Consider the following 25,919-nt stretch of genomic DNA (forward strand, 5'->3'; position numbering starts at 1 on the left):
CAGGGCTCGACAAATCCCAGATCACCATAGCACCTGGAAATTTGTGCCTTGTGCAGTTTTTCGTTCCTATATCAGCAGCACCAAACAAGTCTTTGCATAGCACAACAGCTGATGTTCACATCACTGCTGCAGGTACTCTTAATGCTGGAATAATGGTCCCAAAACTGTCTCAAGTTTCACAAAAAATTTTAGAACCAAGTGACCAGCATCAGAGTTCCTGTAGCATACAACATAAACTTCAGCTGAGCCATGCTGCAAAGGAAGGCCTTCTTGGTGTCAGCAAAGCAAGAGTAGAAAGGCATTAGGACCAGGACAGAATGGTACTGGAGTCAGGACTGGAGAGCACCAGACATGCTGTTGCTAAACAAGGAAAAAAAAAATAATAATGTTCAAGTCCTTGCTATGCTTCTGCCCCCTCTTTTAGCACAGACTTCCTGTTATTAATGAAGGAAGGAGTAAAAACGCAGCAGGGCTTTTAAGTCCTGCAGTGGCTCAGAAGCACTGCCTTTTAATTACTACTTTCCTGCAAGCTGGATCATGCTGCACCATGAAGATCCTTATGGCCAACTGGTGAAGCAAGGTAAGATAAGGTGATGGCTTGGTATAGAAAAATTCCCTGGTCTGTGCTTTGGGTCAAAAAATGAACTAGTAAAAAACAAATAAAAATAATTTAAAACAATCACAAGGCAGATAAACACAAAGAGAAAAGTAAGCCCTTCTCCAATAAATCTGCCCCCCCTGGGGGGAGGGAGGACTAGGAAAGATGAGACTGTGGGACACTACTAACAAGGACAAACAAAATGAGAGGAATAAACAGGAGGATTGAGAATGGAGAGTGGAAGATGAGGGAGACAGGGTGGGATGGATAAAAGAATAAGAAGAGATAGGAATAAGAGAAACAGTTGATGAGGAAGGGCATAGTGGTAATGAAGGAGACTGGCAGAAACCCTGTGCTAACCAAAGTAGTAAATCATCTCTGGCACAGCTATTAGAGGACCCTGGCATGATGCTTACAGCACATTTGGAGGACTGCTGGCTTCTGGCAGTGCTGTGCAAGCGGTGCAACAAGAGCCTAATTTACTAAGCTTTCTTTTCTTTTGGAAACAATGAGAAAATAGTCTTAGTAAATTAGGTCCAAACAAACTACAGCAAACCTCCGAGAGGATGCCCCTCCTGCTCTTGAGCTTGGTCAGGGCAACGGGGAATTGGGGGGAAGAATGAGGTCCAAATCTGGCTCCTGAGTTTTTGGGCTAGCTCCTAGATTGAAAAAGAATTTCTCAAGGTCTGCTATGTATTAATTGGTAATTTTTATTCACCTCTGTCAAAAGACAGATACAATAACTTATCATAATTTGTGCACTGAAGGGTCATGTTTACTAAAGCTTAGTGTGCCTTAAGTGATATATGGATCATAGGAATAAAAATGGGCTGCACAGCACTTAGCACGCACCAAGCTTAAGTAAACATGGCCCTATCTAAGGTAGCAGAAATTTTTCAAAACACACTGGAAGATTTTGTCATTACTTAAGGGGAAGTCATTGAGAGTAGCTTATACCAGGACTTTCAATTTAAGACAAAATTTCTCAATTTTATTTACCAGAGGACTGCTAGATTAGGATCATTCCCTTAAGGGAGAAGGGTACATTACACTGGATACTACACATTCAGTATGCTCCTGATTAAAGAGTTTATTAATCTTAAGGACAGACAGAAATATTTGCTTAATGGGCTGCATCTTATTTTGTACTGCATTTAATTATTTGCTAATGCGAGAAAATTTATGCAAGAAACCAAGAGGATGTTACAACTGTTTTATGTCTAAACAGTTCCGTCTGGTGCGCTTTCATGTTGGTTTGCTCCAATTTTAGTCCACGGTTCACCGCTCCGAGCGGATTGTTTATTCTGACAATTATTAGTTGTGCTGTCCTGTTGAAATGACCCCTGAGGCAGGCGTAGTTTTATGCCGAAACATGGCCCGCATCGGGTCATTAATAAAAACACACTTGTACCATTTCTTGAGAACCCATTGTGCTTTTTTATGGATTGCTCTGTTGTGTACTTTGACCCTCTCCATTGTATGCTATGTCTAAACACCAGACATACACAGTGCAGTGAAAAAGTAATTTACTCCCCCTCGTGATATCACCCCTATTATATTTGTGTCATACCAAACAGTTTCTGATCTTTAAACAAAATGTAATATTAGACAAATAGAATCTAAGTGTAAACAGTTCTTAAATTATTACTTCGTTTATTTAAGCTAATGGGAATACAGAAGAAAGGTATTAAAAGGTACCTGGATTTCCTATTAGACAAGATCTAACCCAATTGAAAACGTTTCCTCTGAGGCCAATGTCATCAAGATGTCATCAGGCTGCTTTTAGGCCAGCCAGGTTCTCCTGTTCTTTTTACTCTGGTGCCTTGCCCCTTTTTGTGACACCATCGCTTCAATTAATTTCATTGCGGAGGTTTTTTTGTCCATGTCCACTCAAGTTCCCAGTGGTTTCAAGCTCTGTACCCGGTGCAATTGGACCATCTCTGGCAAAGACATCCATTCTTAGTGTCTTCGGTGCCTAGGGCCTGATCATGGTCCTAACTGTGTCCTGTGTCTTAATATGAAAAAAGGACCAAGATGGCCAGAGAGGCTCAACGGAAATGAATTTTTGGAGCCAGTCTGAATCCTCGACATCTGCATCATCTTCAGGACTTGCACTGGCATTGGGAGCATCAGTGCATATTGCTGCTAGACCTCTGGACACTGGGAGTAGTTGGGTGTTGAGTGGGTCTCTACCTGCCTCGACGTCAACTGCTGCGCAGAGCCCCAGAACAGACCGTCGTTGGACCCAACCCGGAGGTGATGTGAGGATTTGACATCATCCTCGTTGGCACCAAGGAGTCTCAATGATCTGCTTCGGGTGAAGGCCAAGAAACATCGAAATTGATCCCCCTCGACGCAAGGTGCCAGGAGCTCTGGGGCGCCGAGGGGTTTGGAACGCAAGAAGCTTCAGTGCCGGAAGGACAGCTCCCCCTCCATACAAGAGCTGCCAGTTTGGAGGTCTCTAAGCAGCCAGGTGTCATGTTTTCTAGGCAGGAACTAGGTTTGTGAGCCCTTGGGCCACTGCTGAGGAGCGGCAGTGGCAGGCAAAACCACCCCACACAGGGATAAGGCAGAACTCTGACAGGGCCAGCTAGACTTCACCTGCACTTGACCACTGTTCCTCAGGAGTTGAGGCCGGAACTGGATACCAGCAGGATACACACAAGGACTAGAACACACAGGGAGGCTAGGCAGAATACTAGACTAGGACTCTCAGACAGACAAGGGACAGAACTGAAAGCTGCAAGCAGCCACTGAAACAGGGAAAAAAACACTGGTAGACAAGAGACAGAACTGAAAGCTGCCAGGCAGCCACTGAAACAGGGAAAAAACACTGGTAGACAAGAGACAGAACTGAAAGCTGCCAGGCAGCCACTGAACAAGACACACATGCAACCTAGAACTAGACAAAGACATACAAACAAGAAGCAAAACTGGGAAACAAGCAATAAAGTACAAGAAGCTACACAAAGACTAAACTAGAATCAGGCAAGAATACAGACTATAAACTGGACTAGGCAGAAGTGCAGCAAGCACCAACAAACCAGGGCCTTAGGCGATGCAAAGGCAAAGCAGAGAGTCTCCAAATGGAGCTGCAATCACCAGGCAGCTACGGGTGTTGTGCAGGCTCAAACAAGACAAGCAAGTCTGGCAGGCCGGAAGATCCGGACTGGACTGGGCTGAAGTCTGGAACGGGAAACAGCACACAGACAATCCAATGCAGCCACCAGGTCTGGCCACCAGGTGGCGAGGTGACTGAAAGCCTGAAACCTGGGCACGATCGTGACACAGGACGAGCCTCCCACTTCGACCCCAGTGGTTCTGCAGTCAGTCTCTGATCCAAAGCTCCAGCCGTTCCCAGTGTCAGCCCTCAATGAGCGCATCTGGGCCTTGCTCCCTGAGCTGCTGGCTGGCTTCCTACAATGGAGTGCATTGGCATAGGGGGTGCTTGCGCCTACCATGCCTCCTGTTGTGGCCCGCTTGGACATCAGCTTGCGGTGCGGCCTACAATGCCAAGGTCATGTGCAGCCCCAGTGTCCACTGCCACGTCGGTGAAGGAAGCATCGCAGACTCTGAGATGCCCCTCATGAGGACAATGTTCCTCTACATCGAGGCAGGCTCAATCTCAGCCCTTCCATGAGGAGATTTTCACCGACACTGACGAGGAGCGCTCATGGGAGTCAGGGGAGGATCCTCGGAACTTCTTAGAGGATGAGTCTGACACCTCCACTCCACAGGAAAGGAGAAAGTTTCCTCCAGAGAGCCTTTGCTTTTTCTCTTTTGTCAAGGAAATGATGTCTGCCATTCTTTTTCCTTTGGGGGTGGACGAGACAGAGAACAGGGCCAAGATGCTTGAGGTCCTGGACTACAGGTCTCCCTCTTAGAGAGGCTGTGACTACACAAGATCATACAGGATGTTCTCGTGCAGAATTGGGAGTCCCCTCTGTCAGTCCCCATATTGCCCAAGAAGATCGATACCATGTACCAGATCCACAGCATACCTGGGTTTGATAAGCCCCAGTTGCATCATTCTATGGTGGTGGAATCTGCCATCAAAAGAGCCAGGAGTTCTAGAGACTGTGATCCGGTACCCCTGGACAAAGAAGCTACAACCTTGGATTCTTTTGGGAGGAAGATGTTCAAAGCTTCTATTTTCATGTCATGTATCCACTCTTACCAGCTCTTCACGAGTGTCTACTTGCGGGACTCTGTGCACAAAATGCTAGACTTGGTTCTCTCCCACCAAGCAGGCCAAGTCATTTCTCAAGTTGGCAAAGGAGCAGGCGCGTGTCGTAAGCTCTTGGCCAGGGGCGCCTATGACGCTTTTCATGTGGCATCCAGGATCTTTACCCAAAGTATAGTAATGTGCAAATTTCTCATGGCTGCATGTTTCCAACTTAGAACCAGAAGTTCGGTACAGGTTGGTGGATGCCCCTTGCCAGGAGAACAACCTTTGTGGAGAGAAGTTTGAGGAGGTCGCTGACCAAATCAAGAAATACACCGATTCCATCTCTTCTCTCTCCCGACAGGTGTCCTCTGCATCTGCCTCCACATCTAGGTGGTATATTGGCAAGTCAAGAAGGGGGTGCCTACTACTCTCAGAGACGAAGGTATGCCACCTCCTCTCACCAGCCTGAGGTTCAGTCCCAGCTCGCTTGTTCCGTCAACAGCATGCGTCTAAGGCCCTGCTGCTCCACAGTCAAAGCAGGGGAGGAGCATTTGACTGGCTCCAGCACAGCATAGCCGCTGTCCAAGTGTCCATACTGGATGACTTGCCAGTCAGAGGGAGGCTGAAGTTTTTCTGTGAAAGATGGCCCCATATAACCTCAGACCAGTGGGTTCTCCAAATATTCCATCTCAATACGGACTCAATTGGCATCAAAAACATTCGAATTGCATACCAAGAGCTCATTACTTCAATCTCAGCATGAGCAGGTACTTGCAGAGGAACTCTCAGCCCTTCTGAAGGCTCATGTGATCAAGCTCATTCCACCAGGGGAGGAAGGGTGGGGATTCTATTCTAGGTACTTCCTTGTGCAAAAGACAACAGGGGGGATTTATCACAACCTAGATCTAAGGGCCCTTAACACATTCCTTTGGGAAAAAAAGTTCAGGATGGTTTCCCTGAGCACCCTTCTGCCCATGATTCAGAGAAAAAACTGGTTATGCTCTCTGGACTTGAAGGATGCATATACATACATCCCAATACTTCCACTCTACTGGAAGCATCTCTGATTTTCACAGGGGAAACAGCACTACCAGTACTGCATGCTGCACTTTGGCCTCACGTCAGCTCCCAGGGTCTTCACCAAATGTCTAGCAGTAGTCGCAATGTTGCTACACAGACTGGAAGTCCATGTGTTCCTTTATCTCGATAACTGGATGGTGAAGAGTATGTCGAAGGATGGGGCTCAGTCCATGCAGAGGACTACTTGGGTGCTTGAGCTACTAGAGTTTGTTTTAAAACTACCAAAGTCGTATCTATACCCTGCCCAGCAATTGGAATTCACTGGAGCCCTGCTCGATACGCGGAAGGTTTGAGCCTTCCTCTCAGGGCTAAAGGCGCCTGCCTGCGAGATCTTCCAAGCGTAGGGCACTCCCTCGGTGCATAGCTTTGCCACTCAACTCAATCACAAGATCTCTCAGTTCTGTTCCAGGCTCCCAACAGACTAGCGTTAGATGCCTTCTTCCTTCATTGGGGGACAGGCCTTCTGTACGCATATCTTCCCATTCCTCTTGTGGGGAAGACTTTGCTGAAACTCAAAATAAAGACTGCAAGACCATGATTCTGATTGCACCTTATTGGCCTTTTCAGACCTGGTTCCCTCTTCTTCTGGAATTATCCTCCAAAGAACTGAAGAGATTGGAGTGTATTCTGACCCTCATCATGCATAATGAGGGATCTCTTCTGCATCCCAAACTTCAGTCTCTGTCCCTCACAGCCTGGATTTTGAGATCCTAGAATTTGCTCCCTTGGGTCTTCCAGAAGTAGTCTCCCGGGTCTTGCTGGCTTCCAGGAAAGATTCCACTAAGAGGTGCTACTCTTTCAAGCGGAGGTTTGCCATCTGCTGTCAGGGAAAGGCCCTAGATCAATTTTCTTGCCTTACAGTCCCTGCTTGAATACCTTCTACACCTATCCAAGTCTGGTCAGAAGACCAACTCCATAAGGGTTCACCTCAGTGCAACTAGTAATTATCATCACCATGTAGAGGGAAAGCCCATCTTTGGACAGCATCTAGTTGTTCGCTTCATGAGGTTTGCTTTTGTCAAAGCCCCCTGAAAAACCTCCACCAGTGTGATAGGACCTCAATGTCATTCTCACCCAGCTGATGAAAGCTCCTTTTAAGATACTGGATTTTTTCATCTTAAGTATTTGGTCTGGAAGGTCATTTTCTTGGTGGCTGTTACATCAGCTTGTAGGGTCAGCGAGCTGCAGGCCTTAGTAGTAGATGCAACATACTAAGTTTCATCATGACAGATTAAGCTCCTGTCAAAGGTGGCGTCTGAGTTCCATCTGAACCAGCTGATTACCTTGCTAACATTCTTTCCCCAATCTCATGCCCATCCTGCCAACAGCGCACACCTTGGAAAGCGAGAATTGGCCTATTACATAGAGCAGACTAAGCCCAAAGACAGTCTGCCCAACTGTTTGTTTCTTTAAATCCCATCAGGATGGGGGTCACAATCAAGAAATGCACACTCTAATTAGCTAGCAAACTGCATTTCTTTCACTTATGTCCAAGGCTGGGCTGACCCTGGAGGGTCATATCAAAGCTCACAACATCAGAGCCATGGCTGCGTCAGTAGTCCACTTGTGCTCAGCCTTCATTGACGAAATTTGCAAGACTATAACGTGGTCTTCGGTCTGTAAGGCTGCAACGTGGTCTTCGGTCTATGCATTTACATCACATTACTGCCTTGAGCAGGAACCCTGACGCAACAGTCGGTCTGGATAGACAGTATTACAGAATCTGTTTGGGGTCTAGAATCCTCCACCCTTTTAGGCCCGTTTTCTTCTGTTCCAGGCTGTAAACTCACATAGTTATATATAGTTTCAGGTTAATCTCCTTTCAGTCCTCGCCGTTGCGAGGCCCAATTGACCAATGGTTGTTGTTTTCGGTGAGCCTAGTAGCTAGGGATTCCCCATGTGTGAAAATCATAGGCCTGATTGTCCTTGGAGAAAGCGAAGATACTTACCTGTAGCAGGTATTCCCAGAGGACAAGCAGACCTTATAAACCCTCTCACCTCCCCTTGGAGTAACCATGCTCTTGCGGTTGTCAGGAAGGCACTCATGCATACACGGTGGAGCGTGTCGTGCACTCCACAGAGCTCTTTTCAGCTTGTCATAAGCTCTGAAAAACACAGGATTGCGTTACCCATGTGTGAGAATATAAGCCTACTGGCCTCGGAAAATACCTGCTACAAGTATCTTCGCTGTCTGGGTCTGTGCCCATTTACAGACATCTCAATTATGCCTCTGGAAAGCTTCCTCCTCAATGCACTTGATCAACAGCAGCCTGTATCAATAAAATACCACCTGCTTCTATACAGGTAGTGAAAAAAGAAGAGATGGGAAATAAGCTACAAGGATATAGGATAAAAGCTGTGACAATAAGGAATGAAAGCTGTGACAATAAGGAATGACAGTCACATTGCTGAATCAAGGGAAAGAACGAAAAATGAGGACTAAAGAAAACAGAAAGAAGCAGAGAACAAGAGTTAAAAGTGCCACAAACTGATGAACAAAGAACCATTGTGTACTGTTATGCTAAATCTTTTTCTGTTATGTTCAAGTGTTTAAGAGTACAAAAGAAGTAAATGAAGTTCACCTATCAAATTAAAAACAAATATGCCACAAACTGGACTCTAGAAAAAAAAAACTTGACTGTAAAAGATTAATGAACATCACATAATATTTTCTGGGACCCAATGGAAGATACCCTAGCTTGCATTTACTGGACAGAGAAACTGTGCTCTAAAATGGCAGAAGAAAGTCAGTCCACACATTCAAAAATAAGTTTAAAGTGTTTATCTGATGAAAGAAACCTCCCATCATAACATATATTTTATTTCTGCATAGCCCCTATAGGATTCCCAATATTTTAGAGGCAAAAGGCAGTAAATTCATTGCAGAGAAACAGCAAAAAATGTTTTCTATTTTCTCACAAATCAGCCAGAATGGACTCACTTCCTTCTGCCATTGTAGTCCAGATCACACCTGTACAGACAGCTTAAGAGAACATGCTTGTTCCCTTCACTGCTCTTGAGCACTGTTTCTGCCACTGAGCCCAGCATCCTGTGTCATTAATAGGCCTGGATTTCTGTTTGGCCTGCAGGAAATAGCAGGCCACCCCTAATGGTCGCCGAAAAGGTGAGCCCCCTTGGTTCACCTTGCCAAGCACAATCAGGCTTATACTGTAAAGTAAAGATACCGTATTTTTCGGACTATAAGACGCACCGGACCATAAGACGCACCTAGGTTTTAGAGGAGGGAAATAGGAAAAAAAAAATTTTCCTTTTTCCCTCCTCTAAAACCTAGGTGCTCCGGTGCGTCTTGTCCGAATCCCTCCCTCCGAGTTCGGGATCGCCCTCCCCCCGGCCCTGTCACCACTTCTCCCTACTCACGTCACACGATCTTCCCTGGTGGTCTAGTAACGTCGGGGCAGGAAAGAGCCCCCTCTTTCCTGCCCAGCACGCTGCTCTCCATCCTCCTGTATGCTGCCTGACGGTCTCGGCAAGATTCAAAATGGCCGCCGAGAATTGAAGTCTCTGCGGCCATTTTGAATCTCGCCGAGACCGTCAGGCTGCATACAGGAGGATGGAGAGCAGCGCGCTGGGCAGGAAAGAGGGGGCTCCTTCCTGCCCCGACGTCACTAGACCACCAGGGAAGATCGCGTGACGTGAGTAGGGAGAAGTGGTGACAGGGCCGGGGGGAGGGCGATCCCGAACTCGGAGGGAGGGAGGGCAGGCAGGCGATCCCGAACTCGGAGGAAGGGAGGGAGGGAAATCTCTACCTTCGGACTATAAGACGCACCCTCCATTTTCCTCCCAAATTTTGGGGGAAAAAAGTGCGTCTTATAGTCCGAAAAATACGGTACTTACGTGTAGCAGATATTCTCCGAGGACAGCAAGCTTCACATTCTCGCAAGTGGGTAGACAATCCGCATCACCTGGGAATCGGCACACTAGCCAGGAAAGAAAAAATTCCAGAGCCTTCTGGGGCGCGCGCCGCAACCCACCGCACGTGTGGAATGCCTTCCTGCCTGCATCTCCTCTATTTAATCCAATAGCATAAAAATGAAACAAATTACGAAGAAACAACTCCAAGGGGAGGTGGGAGGGATTAATAGAATGTGAAGCCTGCTGTCCTTGGCGAATACATGCTACAGGAAAGTATCTTCGTTTTCTCTGAGGACAACCAGGCTTATATATTCTCACAAGTAGGGAATCGCTAGCATCCAGGATCACCCAAAACAACAAACAATGGTCAATTGGGCATAAAGATTAACCTGAAACAAAACAACTATATGAGCACCTTGAATATTGTGTTCAATTCTGGTCACCGCATCTCAAAAAAGATATAGTGGACTTTAGAAAAGGTGCAGAGAAGGGCGATGAAAATGATAAAGGGGATGGGACGACTTTCCTATGAGGAAAGGCTAAAGCGACTAGGGCTCTTCAGCTTGGAGAAAAGGCGGCTGAGGGGAGATATGATAGAGGTCTATAAAATAATGAGTGAAGCCTCATTGGAGCAGGTAAAAATGGATTGCGCAAGCCAAGTGAATCAGTTCAATACAGAAATGAAAGAAATTAAGGTTTCAGTAGGACCCTTGATTGAAGAAAAAGTTAAGATACAACGAAAGATTGAGCAAATGGAAAATCATACTAGAAGATTGAATCTAAGACTATTGAATTTTCCACGTTCTTCATTATTGAATCCAATTGACCTATTTAAAAGTTACTTGCATGAAATATTACAGATTCCTGCTACTAGTATTCCTCCGTGCAATAAGGTTTTTTATATACCTGTTAAGAACCAAGACTTTAAAGGTCAAAAAGAAACAGAACAAAATATAACTGACTTTCTGGAAAATTCTACCTGTGAGATTAAAGATCGAGGAACTCTGATAGTTCAATTTATTTTTGAGCAAGACTTGAACCATGTACTGAACTTATACTTTAAAAATACTTCCAAATTATTTCATGGACAAAAAGTTTGGGTATACCCGGATGTTTCTAGGTCTACTCAAGATAGAAGAAAGATGTTTTTGAGCTTGCGCAATGAGTTAAAAAATTTGGGAGCTACATTTATGTTGGCATATCCCTGTAAATGTAAGATCACATATTTGGGGAATAAGTATATTTTCCTAGAACCATCGCAGCTACAGCTGTTCTTGGACCAGAAAAAACTAAGCAGTCCGTTAGAGAAATAATAACTTTCAGTTATAGGGTATGATACATACCTGTAGCAGTTGTTCTCCGAGGACAGCAGGCTGATTGTTCTCACGACTGGGTGACGTCCGCGGCAGCCCCCACCAACCGGAAAGAAGCTTCGCGGGACGGTCGGCACGCAGGGCACGCCCACCGCGCATGCGCGGCCGTCTTCCCGCCCGTGCGCGACCGCTCCCGCCAGTTGAATGACTAGCAAAAGATGAAACACACAACTCCAAAGGGGAGGAGGGAGGGTAGGTGAGAACAATCAGCCTGCTGTCCTCGGAGAACAACTGCTACAGGTATGTATCATACCCTTTCTCCGAGGACAAGCAGGCTGCTTGTTCTCACGACTGGGGTATCCCTAGCTCTCAGGCTCACTCAAAACAAGAACCCAGGTCAATGGAACCTCGCAACGGCGAGGAAACAACAGGAATTGACCTACGAAGAACAACTAACTGAGAGTGCAGCCTGACCAGAATAAATTCGGGTCCTGGAGGGTGGAGTTGGATTTACACCCCAAACAGATTCTGCAGCACCGACTGCCCGAACCGACTGTCGCGTCGGGTATCCTGCTGGAGGCAGTAATGTGATGTGAATGTGTGGACAGATGACCACGTCGCAGCCTTGCAAATCTCTTCAATAGTGGCTGACTTCAAGTGGGCCACTGACGCTGCCATGGCTCTGACACTATGAGCCGTGACATGACCCTCAAGAGTCAGCCCAGCCTGGGCGTAAGTGAAGGAAATGCAATCTGCTAGCCAATTGGAGATGGTGCGTTTCCCGACAGCGACCCCTAGCCTGTTAGGGTCGAAAGAAAAACAATTGGGCGGACTGTCTGTTGGGCTGTGTCCGCTCCAAGTAGAAGGCCAATGCTCTCTTGCAGTCCAATGTGTGCAACTGACGTTCAGCAGGGCGGGTATGCGGCCTGGGGAAGAATGTTGGCAAGACAATTGACTGGTTAAGATGGAACTCCGACACCACCTTCGGCAGGAACTTTGGGTGAGTGCGGAGCACTACTCTGTTGTGATGAAATTTAGTATATGGAGCATGAGCTACTAGGGCTTGAAGCTCACTGACCCTACGAGCTGAAGTAACTGCCACCAAGAAAATGACCTTCCAGGTCAAGTACTTCAGATGGCAGGAATTCAGTGGCTCAAAAGGAGGTTTCATCAGCTGGGTGAGGACGACGTTGAGATCCCATGACACAGTAGGAGGCTTGATAGGGGGCTTTGACAAAAGCAAGCCTCTCATGAATCGAACGACTAAAGGCTCTCCAGAGATGGCTTTACCTTCCACACGATAATGGTAAGCACTAATCGCACTAAGGTGATTCCTTACTGAGTTGGTCTTGAGGCCAGACTCTGATAAGTGCAGAAGGTATTCAAGCAGGTTCTGTGCAGGGCAAGAACGAGGTTCTAGGGCCTTGCTCTCACACCACACGACAAACCTCCTCCACTTGAAAAAGTAACTCTTTTTAGTGGAATCCTTCCTAGAGGCAAGCAAGACCCGGGAGACACCCTCAGACAGACCCAACGCAGCGAAGTCTACGCCCTCAACATCCAGGCCGTGAGAGCCAGGGATTGAAGGTTGGGGTGCAGCAACGCTCCGTCGTTCTGCGAAATGAGAGTCGGAAAACACTCCAATCTCCACGGTTCTTCTGAGGACAACTCCAGAAGAAGAGGGAACCAGATCTGACGGGGCCAAAAGGGCGCTATCAGAATCATGGTGCCGCGGTCTTGCTTGAGCTTCAGTAAGGTCTTCCCCACCAAAGGTATGGGAGGATAAGCATACAGGAGGCCGGTCCCCCAATGAAGGAGAAAGGCATCTGACGCTAGCCTGCCGTGTGTCTGAAGTCTGGAACAGAACAGAGGCAGCTTGTGGTTGGTCTGAGAGGCGAAAAGATCCACCGAGGGGGTGCCCCACTCTCGGAAGATCTTGCGTACCACTCTGGAATGGAGCGACCACTCGTGCGGTTGCATGACTCTGCTCAGTCTGTCGGCCAGACTGTTGTTTACCGCCTGCCAGGTACGTGGCTTGGAGAAGCATGCCGAACCGACACGCCCAACGCCACATACCGACGGCTTCCTGACACAGGGGGCGAGATCCGGTGCCCCCCTGCTTGTTGACGTAATACATTGCAACCTGATTGTCTGTCCGAATTTGGATAATTTGGCAGGACAGCCGATCTCTGAAAGCCTTCAGTGCGTTCCAGATCGCTCGGAGCTCCAGGAGGTTGATCTGCAGATCCTTTTCCTGGAGGGACCACAGACCCTGGGTGTGAAGCCCATCGACATGGGCTCCCCACCCCAGGCGAGATGCATCCGTCGTCAGCACTTTCGTGGGCTGCGGAATTTGGAATGGACGTCCCAGGGTCAAATTGGTCCGTATGGTCCACCAGAGCAGTGAAGTGCGGCAACTGGTGGAGAGGCGGATGACATCCTCTAGATTCCCGGTGGCTTGGAACCACTGGGAAGCTAGGGTCCATTGAGCAGATCTCATATGAAGACGAGCCATGGGAGTCACATGAACTGTGGAGGCCATATGACCCAGAAGTCTCAACATCTGCCGAGCTGTGATCTGCTGAGACGCTCTGGTCCGCGAAGCCAGGGCCAAGAGATTGGTGGCCCTCGCTTCGGGAAGGTAGGCCTGAGCCATCTGGGAATTCAGCAGCGCTCCTATGAATTCCAGAGACTGAGTTGGCTGGAGATGGGACTTTGGGTAATTTATCACAAACCCCAGCAGCTCCAGAAGTTGAATAGTGCACTGCATGGACCGGAGGGCTCCTGCCTCCGAGGTGTTCTTGACCAGCCAATCGTCGAGATAAGGGAACACGTGCACTCCCAGCTTGCGTAGGTAGGCCGCTACCACCACGAGGCACTTTGTAAACACTCGTGGGGCAGAGGCGAGCCCAAAGGGCAGCACACAATACTGAAAGTGCCGTGCGCCCAGGCGGAATCTGAGATACTGTCTGTGAGCTGGCAGTATCGGGATGTGAGTGTATGCGTCCTTTAAATCCAGGGAACATAGCCAATCGTTTTTCTGAATCATTGGCAGAAGGGTGCCCAAGGAAAGCATCCTGAACTTTTCTTTGACCAGGAATTTGTTCAGGCCTCTCAGGTCTAGGATGGGACGCATCCCCCCTGTTTTCTTTTCCACAAGGAAGTACCTGGAATAGAATCCCTGCCCTTCCTGCCCGGGTGGTACGGGCTCGACCGCATTGGCGCTGAGAAGGGCGGAGAGTTCCTCTGCAAGTACCTGCTTGTGATGGGAGCTGAAAGACTGAGCTCCCGGAGGACAATTTGGAGGCAGGGAGGTCAAATTCAGGGCGTATCCGTACCGCACTATTTGGAGAACCCACTGGTCGGAGGTTATGAGAGGCCACCTTTGGTGAAAAAATTTTAACCTCCCTCCGACCGGCAGGTCGTCCGGTACGGACACTTGTAGGGCGGCTATGTTCCCATGGATCCAGTCAAAAGCCCGTCCCCGGCTTTTGCTGTGGAGGCACAGGGGGCTGCTTAGGCGCGCGCTGGGGCTGTCCCTGTGCCTGACGAGGCCTTCGGGCCGGCTGGTTGTACCTACGCTTCGCAAAAGAATAGGGTGCAGCCTGCCGGGCCCGGGAAAAACGCCCGCCCGCGGGGGCGGGTGCTGAAGGCGCCCGGTGGGAGAGCTTGTCGAGAGCGGTTTCCCGCTGATGCAGTTGGTCAACCATCTGCTCGACCTTCTCGCCAAAAATATTATCCCCCCGGCAAGGGACGTCAGCCAGTCTCTGCTGGGTGCGGTTGTCCAGGTCAGAGGCACGCAGCCATGAGAGCCTGCGCATCACTATACCTTGGGCCGCAGCACGAGATGCCACGTCACAGGTGTCAAAAATCCCCCTGGACAGGAACTTTCTGCACGCCTTCAGCTGCCTGACCACCTCCTGATAAGGCCTGGACTGCTCCGGCGGGAGCTTATCGACCAGGTCCGCCAGCTGTTGCACATTGGTCCGCATGTGGATGCTCATATAGAGCAGGTAAGATTGGATGCGGGTCACGAGCATGGAGGATTGGTAGGCCTTCCTCCCAAATGAGTCCAGAGTGCGAGACTCCCGCCCCGGGGGCGCCGAGGCGGTATCCCTCGAACTCCGTGCCCTCTTGAGAGCAGAATCCACGACCGCTGAGTCATGGGGCAACTGGGGCCGCATGAGCTCTGGGTCAGAGTGGATCCTGTACTGGGACTCTGCTTTCTTGGGAATGGTGGGGTTAGTTAGTGGTCGCACCCAGTTCCGAAGCAGCGTCTCCTTCAGGACATTGTGCAGCGGTACCGTGGAGGACTCTCTAGGTGGTGATGGATAGTCGAGGACCTCGAGCATCTCGGCCCTCGGCTCTTCCACAGAGACCACGGGAAAGGGAATGCTTATGGACATATCCCGCACAAAGGAGGCAAAGGAGAGACTCTCAGGAGGTGAGAGCTTCCTCTCCGGTGATGGCGTGGGGTCCGAGGGAAGGCCCGTAGACTCCTCTGAGGAGAAATATCTCGGGTCTTCCTCTTCCCCCCACGAGTCCTCATCCTCGGTATCGGACATTAGCTCATGTAGCTGAGTCCGGTACCGGGCCCGGCTCGACGTCGAGGCACCGAGGCCTCGGTGTCGTCGAGCGGTGGACTCCCGCGCCGGCGGGGACGGAGCTCCCTCCATCGACGTCGACGGGGACTCCACCTGCGTGGCGGTCGAGACCGGCACCGCAAGCGGCGGCGGTGTCGACAGCCCCGGCGCCGGGCTAGAGCTCGCCGGCGCCACAGTCATCGGCGCCGGGGGCGCAAGCACCCCCGACGCCGGCACAGCCTGGCGCATCAGCCCTTCCAGGATCCCCGGAAGGATGGCTCTGAGGCACTCGTCCAGGCCCGCTGCCGGGAAAGGCGGTGGGGCCGGTAAGGGTGTCGGTGCCAGAAGCTGCTGGGGGCCAGGAGATGGCACTGAGGTGCCGGAACCCCGACGCGTCGGTACCTCCACCACCGACGGAGATCTCTCCTCTCTACGATGACGCTTCGGCGTCGACTCCCCTTCAGGGTGCACCGAGGGCTCCCGGTGACGGCGCTTCTTGTCCTTTTTCCGGTGCACGTCACCGGCGCCGGAGGGCATGGAGGAGGAGGAGGTCGATCCCCCTCGGTCTCGAGGTACCGGGTCCGACAGGGTTCGGTCCCGTGGCTCACGAGCTGAGGGAGTGACCGGGGCCGACAGCCCACGCGGCCTCTCACCCCCACTCTCACCGGCGGACCGGCGGGCCGACGGGACCTGTTCTCCTGGGGTCGCTGCCATCGGTGCCGAAGTCTCGGGCATCGATACCGGTACCGAAGATCCGGCCTTCGATACCGATGCCGTCGAGGTCGACGTCGAGGGGCCGGCGCAAGTTCCAAAAAGACGGTCCCGCAGAACTTGCCTCGCAACCTGAGTCCGTTTCCGGAGACCGAGACACAGCGCACACGACTTGAGATTGTGCTCCGGCCCGAGGCACTGGAGGCACCAAGCGTGGGTGTCGGTCTGCGAGATCGGCCGGCCGCAGCGACCACACTTTTTAAATCCACTCGGGACCTTCGAGGACATCGACGGAAAAATCGCGTCGGCGAAGTCAAAGTCGGCAATGGTGGCTAAAATCACACCACGAAAAAACTAGCCGACCGAGCGGCCACTAGGCCGCAACGAGGCGTCCCCGCTGGAAGCGAGGGAAAAGGGGAGCGCGTGCTCCACACGCGCAGTCTTTTTTCTTTTTTTTTTTTTTTTTGTAACAGAGAAATACTAAAAGGAAATTAATTAAACGAAGCGCGATCCGCGTATACGCGATCGCAAGAATCCGGCGGCTGAAGTAGAGAGAGCGGCAAAGCACGACTCTCTCCAGGCGCGGAAAAAAAGGAACTGGCGGGAGCGGTCGCGCACGGGCGGGAAGACGGCCGCGCATGCGCGGTGGGCGTGCCCTGCGTGCCGACCGTCCCGCGAAGCTTCTTTCCGGTTGGTGGGGGCTGCCGCGGACGTCACCCAGTCGTGAGAACAAGCAGCCTGCTTGTCCTCGGAGAAAAATAATATACGGTTATCAGGTTAAGCCGAGTTTTGTTTTAATAGATGCTTATAAAATCTCCTTTGTTACCTATCGCCCCCCCCAACCAACCAATGTTGTGGTCTAAGGAAGAGAGAATATTTAATTGCTATATTAATTCTTGTAATAATGTGGCTCTGTGTTTCTGTACAAGAAAAAATTTTTTGTTTTTGCTTGTTATAAAAGTCCAATAAATAATTTAAATATAAAAAAATAATGAGTGAAGTTGAACGGGTAGATGTGAAGCGTCTGTTTACGCTTTCCAAAAATACTAGGACTAGGGGGCATGCGATGAAGCTACAATGTAGTAAATTTAAAATGAATCGGAGAAAATCTTTCTTCACTCAACGTGTAATTAAACTCTGGAATTCGTTGCCAGAGAGTGTGGTAAAGGCGGTTAGTTTAGCGGAGTTTTAAAAAGGTTTGGATGGCTTCCTAAAGGAAAAGTCCATAGACCATAATTAAATGGACTTGGGGTAGATCTTATTTGTGACCTGGATTGGCCACTGTTAGAAACAGGATGCTGGGCTTGATGGACCTTTGGTCTTTCCCAGTATGGCAATACTTATGTACTTATGAGGGTGTAGTCCGGAATAGAATAAAACAGGCCTAGGAGGGTGGAGATGGATTCTAGACCCCAAACAGATTCTTCAACACTGACTACCCAAACCGACTATCATGTTGCGTATCCTGCTCAAGGCAATAGAGAGAGGTGTATGTATAGACTGAAGACCACCTCGCAGCCTTGCAAATCTCTTCAATGGAGGCTGACTTTAAGTGAGCCATTGATGCATGACGTAAACCTCCAAAGTCAGCCCAGCTTGGGCATAAGCGAAGGAAATGCAATGTGCTAGCCAACTGGAAATGGTGTGTTTACCAATGGAGACTCCCCTCCTGTTGGGATCAAAAGAAATAAACAACTGGGCAGACTGTCTGAAGGGCTACGTCCACTCCACATAAAAGACCAACACTCTCTTGACGTCCACGATGTGCAAGCTGCTTCCGCCAGGCTAGGCATGAGGTCGGGGGAAAAAATGTTGGCAAGACAACTGGTTCAGATGGAACTCCGACACCCCCTTCAGCAGGAACTTGGGGTGCATGCGAAGGACTACCCAATTGTAACGAAACAGTAAAAGGTGCATCCATTACTAAGGCCTGAAGCACACTGACCATACAAGCTGAAGTAACAACCACCAAGAAAATGACCTTCCATGTCAAGTACTTCAGATGGCAGGAATTCAGTGGCTCAAAAGGAGCTTTCATCAGCTGGGTGAGAATGACGTTGAGATTCCATGACACAAGTGGAGGTTTGACAGGGAGCTTTGACAAAAGCAAATCTCTCATGAAGCGAACAACTAAAGCCTGTCCAGAGATAGGCTAACCTTCTACAGGTTGATAAGCACTAATTGCACTAAGGTGAACCCTTACGGAGTTGGTCTTAAGACCAGACGCTGACAAATGTAGAAGGTACTCAAGAAGGGACTGTGTAGGCCAAGAAAGGGGATCTATAGTCTTGCTGTCACACCAGATGGCAAACCTCCTCCATTTAAAAGGATAACATCTCTTAGAGGAATCTTTCCTGGAAGCCAGCAAGACTCTGAAGACACCCTCCGAAAGACCCAAGGAAGTGAATTCTAGGCTCTCAACTCCAAGGCCATGAGAGCCAGAGACTGGAGGTTGGGATGTACAAGCGAACCCTAGTTCTGTGCGATGAGGGTCAGAAAACACTCCAATCCCCACGGTTCTTCGGAAGACAATTCCAGAACAGGAAAAAACCAAATCTGTCGTGGCCAGTAGGGTATAATCAGTATTACGGTTCCATGGTCTTGCTTGAGTTTCCACAAAGTTTTTCCCACTAGAGGTATTGCAGAATACGTATACAGAAGGCCTATCTCCCAATGAAGGAGAAAGGCATCTGACGCTAGTCTGTCGTGGGCCTGAAGCCTGGAACAGAACTGAGGGACCTTGTGATTGGTTTGAGTGGCAAAAAGATCCACTGAGGGGGTGAACCATGCTCAGAAGATCTTGTGAGCTATGCCCATGTTTAGAGACCAACCGTGAGGCTGCATTATCCTGCTCCGTCTGTCAGCCAGGTCGTTGTTTACACCCACCAGATAAGTGGCTTGGAGAAACATGCCATGATGGCATGCCCAGTGCCACATCTGGACAGCTTCCTGACACAGAAGGCAAGATCCAGTGCCCCCTCCCCCCCTGCTTGTTGGTGTAACACATCGCAACCTGGTTGTCTGTTTGAAATTAGGATAAATTTTATGAGACAATCTCTGAAAGCCTTTAGAATGTTCCAGATCGCTCGGAGCTCCAGGTTGATCTGAAGATTTGTTTCCTGGAGGGACCAAGCTCCTTGAGTGTGGAGCCCATCTACATGAGTCCCCCACCCCAGAAGAGATTAATCCATCATCAGCACTTTTCGTGGCTGAGAAATTTGGAATGGTAGTCCCAAGGACAGACTGGATCGAATTGTCCACCACTGAAGGGAGTTTACAAGCTCCATGGACACTAGGTTGACATCTTCTAGATTTCCCGTGGCTTGTTAACACTGAGAAGCTAGAGTCCACTAAGCAGATCTCATGTGAAGTCGAGCCATGGGTGTAAAACTGTGGAAGCCATGTGGCCTAACAATCTCAACATCTGCCGGGCCGTGACCTGCTGAGATGCCTGAACCTTGGACACAAAGAAAAGGAGGTGGTCCGCCCGCACCTCCAGGAGGCAGGCCCGGACATTTCTCGTATCGAGCAGGGCTCCTATAAACTCTGTTGAACAGGTTGAAGATGGGACTTGGGCTAATTTATTACGAACCCTAGTAGCTCCAGCACCTGAATAGTCATCTGCATGGACTCTCGAGCACTGGCCTCTGAGGTGCTCTTTACCAGCCAATCATCAAGATAAGGGAACACATGGAGGCATATTTTCAAAGCACTTAGCCTTCTAAAGTTCCATAGGTTTCTATGGAACTTTGGAAGGCTAAGTGCTTTGAAAATATGCCTCATGGACTCCCAGTCTGCGTAGCGACTCAACTACTACTGCTAGTCTCCACTCAGGTGGAGGGGAAGGTTCAGAAGGGATCACATAGGACTCAGAGGAAAAGTACCTGGGATCGTCTTCTGATTCTCACGAGTGCTCTTCTTTGGTATCGGACAGCATTTCCCTCAGGGATGTCCAAGACCAGGCCCGCATCAACGTCGAGGACTTATGCCTTCGAGTACAGTGTCGCGGAGCCGGGTCCCCCCTCGACTCCAGTGAAGCTTCCTCCACCGACAGAGAACCAGCCTGGGTGGCAATCAATATCGGCGCCGTTTTGGAGGCCACACAGTGGAAGGCATGGCAGGCGCAGGTACCGCCAATGTCAACGCACATCGCTGCATCAATCCCTCCAAGAGCTCTGGGAGCAAGGCCCAGATACACTCGAGAGCCCCCATCGGTAAAGGCTGTGGGGCCAGCACAGGTTCAGGTTGCCGAACTGCCTGGAGTGTGGGAGCAGGATCTCGGCTGTAAGGAAAAAGACGCATTGACACCTCTTGGATGGAGGGGGAGCAGTCCTCCCGGTGTCAATGCTTTTTGGATGCCGAATCCCTCAACGCCCCAGAGCTCCCTGCACCGTGTGTTGAAGAAGATCGGTTTCAGTGCTTCCTGGCCTTCGTCCAGATGCACTGCATCCAAACTCCTCGGTGCCGATGACAACTCAAATCCTCACGTCGTCTCAGTGTCAGGTCCGATGATGGCCGGTCCCGGGGGGGGGGGGGGGGGGGGCTACATAGCAGGAGGCCTCGAGGCAGGTGAAGACCCACTCGATGCCTCGCTGCTCCCAGTTCTCGGGGTCTCGAAGTAGCCATCCCTACCTCGACTTCCGACGCTTCTTTCGATGTCGACTCCGCCAACCTTCGATGTCAAAGCAGACGTCGAACAACCGGACCAAGCTCCAAAACGTTTCTCGCGTTGAGATGCTTGGGAAATGTGTGTCCTTTTCTTCATACGAAGGCAAAGGACATAATTTGCCGGGCCATGGTCGGGACCAAGGCACTGAATATACCAAGAATGTGTATGAGTACCTGAAATGGTCCAGTTGCTCCGGGAGAAACGCTTGAAGCCACTGGGAGTCTTCGATGACATGGAAAGGAAAATGGTTCTAGCAAAATCAAAGGTCACAATTGTGATTGAGAAAAAGGAAAGGCACAAAATAGTATACCCGTCCAAGCAGGCCTAAATGGGAGCCCACAACGAAAAAACAAAAAAACCTTAAATGCGGAACAAAAACTAAGAGGATAAGAAGAAGGGTTTGTTTTTTTTTAAATAATGAAGCAAAAAAACAAGAAAATAGCGCCGAAAAAGCAGTTAAGGCTCTTCCCAGGCCTCTGAGGAGCAATTAACAAAACAACTGCTTCCTCTCGCGGAAAAGAACAAACTGAGGGGACGTGGAGACGCTATGAACAGGAAAGTGCTCCACGCCTGCGTGGTGGAGTGTGGCGCGCACCCCAGAAGGCTCTGAAATTTTTTCTTTGCTGGCTAGTGTGCCGATTCCCGGGCAATGTGGATTGTCTACCCACTTGTGAGATTGTAAGCCTGCTTGTCCAAGGAGAAAAAAATTTTTTGTTAGGATATTTTCATTAATGCAGATTTTAAGATTATTAATTTGTACAGTATAATCAAAAGCATCAGATTTTTACTGCATGAACATGCCTTCATTGACTGATTTTATACTTTGTATTGGCTGCGCCACACAATGGATAGGGATTAGTGAAAAACATGCAATAAATTAAGATTAGAAAACATTTATATTCTTGAAGGCAATAAATCTGATTAACCAATTTAGCATTTCCTGGCAAATAAATTCAATTGCTCAGCATAAAATCAGACACACAAGTTTGTGATGCCATCCAGATGCCAACACCACAGGCTGTCTTAAGAGCTCAGAAAGAATCAGAAACTTTTCTGAGCATGTGAGGGTGCTTCTGTTTCCTTATAGTGCACAGCAGTGTATGCAAAGCTTAAAAAAGGGGGGGGGGTGCTTGACTGGTTTATCTCAACCACCAAGAATTCCTGGTACATGTCAGCAACTTTCTTTTCTCTGTTAACAAGTAGGATCAATCTGCCGCACAAGTGGAAACACTCCTACAGCTTCTATGAAGCCATGTGCAATATTTATTACTGTCCTTGGTTTTAACTTGCAGATCTCTCAAAATTTTTTCAAAAGCATTGATGAAATCAATTAAACACAAACACAGACAGCCAAATGGCCCATACAGTCTGCCCATCCTCAGTAACCACTAACTCTTCCTTTCCTAAAGGATCCCACATGCCTGCCCCATGCTTTCTTAAAATCTGACACACTCCTCACCTCCACCACCCTTTTCGTACAATAGTATTTTCTTAGATTCCTTCTAAGTCTATTTCCTCAACTTCATCATATGCCCCCTCATTCCAGAGTTTTCATTCATTTAAAAAAAGGCTCGTCTATTGACAATAATGTGGTATTTAAATGTCTCTATCATATCCCCTTCTCTCTCCCAGTGTATACATGTTGAGGTTCCTAAGCCTGTCCCTATACGTTTTACGACAGAGACCGCTTACCAATTTTGTAGCCGCCCTCTGGACCGCCTCCATCCTGTTTATATCTTTCCCTAGGTGCAGTCTCCAGAATTGCACGCAGAACTGTAAATGGAGCCTCACCAGAAACTTATACAAGGACACTATCACTTCTTTTTTTCTGCTGGTCATCCCTCTCCTTATGTACCCAAGCATCTTTCAGGCTTTGGCCGTCGCCTTTTCTACCGTTTGGTCACCTTAAGGTCATCACACACAATCACCCCCAAGTCCCACTCTCCTTTCGTATACAGAAACACTTCATCCCCCTATACTGTACCATTCCATTGGATTCTTGTACCCCAAGTGCATGACCCTGCATTTCTTAGCATTAAATCTTAGTTGCCAATTAGCGGACCATTCTTCAAGCTTCACTAGATTCTTCTTCATACCATCCACACCCTCCGGGGTGTTCACCCTATTACAGAGTTTGATATCATCCGAAAAGAGACAAACCTCACCAGATGCCATCCACACCCTCCGGGGTGTTCACCCTATTACAGAGTTTGATATCATCCGAAAAGAGACAAACCTCACCAGATAGTCCTCCCACAATTATCACTCGGAAAGATGTAAAAAAAAAAAAAAAAAGAGCCAGCCCGAGGGCCAAACCCTGTGGTAAACCACTGATAACAGCCCTTTGCTCAGAGCAAGATCCATTTACCACTACCCTCTGTCTCCTTCCACTTAACCAGTTTTTAACCTAGTAAGTCACTTTAGGTCCCATACCAAGGGAACTCAGTTTTATCAGTCGCCTGTGCAGGACCATTTCAAAGGCTTTGCTAAAATCCTCCCACGTCCAACTGTTTGGTCACCCAGTCAAAGAAATCAATCAGATTTGTCTGACACGACCTGTCTCTAGTAAAGACATGCTGCCTCAGGTCCTTCAGTTTGAGAAACCTCACAATCCTCTACTTTAGAAGCATTTCCATTAGTTTACTCACTACAAAGGTCAGCCTGACAGGTCTGTAATTCCCAACCTCCTCCTTACTTCTGCTTTTGTGCAGAGAGACCACATCCGCCCTTCTCCAGTCTTCCGGGACCATTTCAGACTAAGGAAGCATTGAAGAGGTCAGACGGTGGTGCCGCCAGAACATCTGAGTTCCCCGAGTACCCTCTGATGAATCCCGTCAGGCACCATCACTTTGTCTACTTTTAGTTTAGCCAGCTCCTCCCGAACAGTCTTCTGAAAATAGGTCCTGGTCTACCATACATCACCATTTGCATTTGTTTACTGCGGTCCTACCCCCGGCCTATCGTCCGTGAACACAGAACAGAAATAACTGTTACGCAGTTCAGCTTTATCCTCATCAACTTCTACATATTACTCCCCCTCAGCTTTGAGTCTTGCAATGCTATTTGACACTTCCTCCTGTCATCTATATATCTGAAAAATGTCTTGTCCCCCAGTTTTACCGTATCGGCTATCCTTTCTTCCATTTGACTCTTTGCATTCCTGACAGCTTTTCCAGCTTCTTTTAGCTTTTCTTTGTAACTTGAAAGTAATACTTCCAAAGGCTACTGCAGAGTCTAAACACTTCATTTAGATTGCTGCGGTAGCCTTTGGAAGACTCAAGTTTTTGGACTGTGACTTTTGCACCGAGTTCTTTTCTCTGTCTCAGAACTAAAAAACAACAGCTTGTAACTTGTTTTAGACTTGGAAACATCACAAGACTCATGAAGCAGGCACATAGACGCTGAAACACAGCAGCTGTATTGAGTCATAATGTTTGTTTTTTTTGTTTTTTGTTACATTTGTACCCCGCGCTTTCCCACTCATGGCAGGCTCAATGCGGCTTACATATTGTACGCAGGTACTTATTTGTACCTGGGGCAATGGAGGGTTACGTGACTTGCCCAGAGTCACAGGGAGCTTGCCTGTGCCTGAAGTGGGAATCGAACTCAGTTTCTCAGGACTAAAGTCCACCACCCTAACCACTAGGCCACTCCTCTACTCCCCAAATAAAGTTTATATATCATATATACGTCTCCCCTGGATTTTTGAAAGTGCCTTCAAAATAGCTCCATTCAGTTTCACCCGCTACTGTTCCACTTCCTTCAGCTGTTCCTATCCAGCTAACTCTTTCCTGAGAAATTCCCCCATTTCGGTAAAGTTAGTTCTTTAGAAATCTAGGACCTTCAATCTTGAATAAGCCCTCTCCTCCTCTGTCTTATTATTGAACCACACCATTTGGTGGTCACTAGATGCCAAATGATCTCCAACCATATCAGAAACATTTTCCCCGTTTGTGAGCACAAGGTCTAGGATAGCTGCACACTGCGTCAGTTCCATTACCCACTGCTGAAACAATTCTTCCTGTAGAGAACCCAAGACCTCTTCGCTTCTAGATAACTGCGCAGCAGGCACGCCCCAATCGGCGTCCGGCATGTTGAAATCATTTAGTACTTCCCCTTTCCGAGCTATTTTGTGGTTGTCTTGTATATTACACCAATGTAAATACATTTTCCTTTCCCTTTTACCAGTTTAATTCACAGTGCTTCTTCCTTACCCCATAGTTACGTCCTGCAGTTGTCACTTTAATACTATTCTTAACACACAATGCCACTCCTTTACCCTTAGTAGATTATAGCCAGGTATAACTACATCCCAGTCATGACTCTCCATGAACCACGTCTCAGTGACCACCACTAAATCCAAGTTGGCTTCTATCACTGCAGCCTCTAGACCTAGAAATTTGTTTTCCATACTAAGGGCATTGGTATACAAGGCTTTCCAGATGTTACTTCCCCCCCCCCCCCCCCCTCTTCTATAATGGTATTTGATGTCTTACCTTCCTGGGGGTTATTAATTTCTTTGGGGCTTTTCTCACCCATCCCCAACAGATTTAGTTTAAAGCCCTCTTTAGTACTTTAGCCAGTCTGTTACTGAAGACCGTCCCTTCCTTAAAAGATGGACATCATCACTGCTCAGTAGGCTTGGAAAATCATTCCATGGTCTAGGAAACCAAAGCGCTCGCCTTGGCACTATCCACACATTTAGCTCCAGTATGTGAGCTTCCCTCATTCGGCCTTTATCTTCAACAGGAAGGATCGTTGAGAACATCATCTGAGCACCTAGCGCACCTTTTATTACCATGTGTTCCTACACAAGGGTTGGGGGGCGGTTAGGTTCATTCTAATTTGGACAGTTGGTTGGCTCAGATCAGCTTGGAAATTGACGTATGAGCTGTGTGATGATCAGGATATTTGGGCTGCTGGA

The 25,919-nt window shown here is 48.6% G+C and overlaps 1 protein-coding gene across 1 annotated transcript in view; it reads right to left on the bottom strand.

Moving 5' to 3' along the window:
* The window catches only part of MBD1 (methyl-CpG binding domain protein 1), a gene marked incomplete in the record, with an annotated part of 329,236 nt that overhangs the window by 221,153 nt on the left and 82,164 nt on the right, over positions 1-25,919 (bottom strand).

The sequence above is a fragment of the Microcaecilia unicolor genome, chromosome 2 (assembly GCF_901765095.1).
Source record: "Microcaecilia unicolor chromosome 2, aMicUni1.1, whole genome shotgun sequence".
NCBI lineage: Eukaryota > Metazoa > Chordata > Amphibia > Gymnophiona > Siphonopidae > Microcaecilia > Microcaecilia unicolor.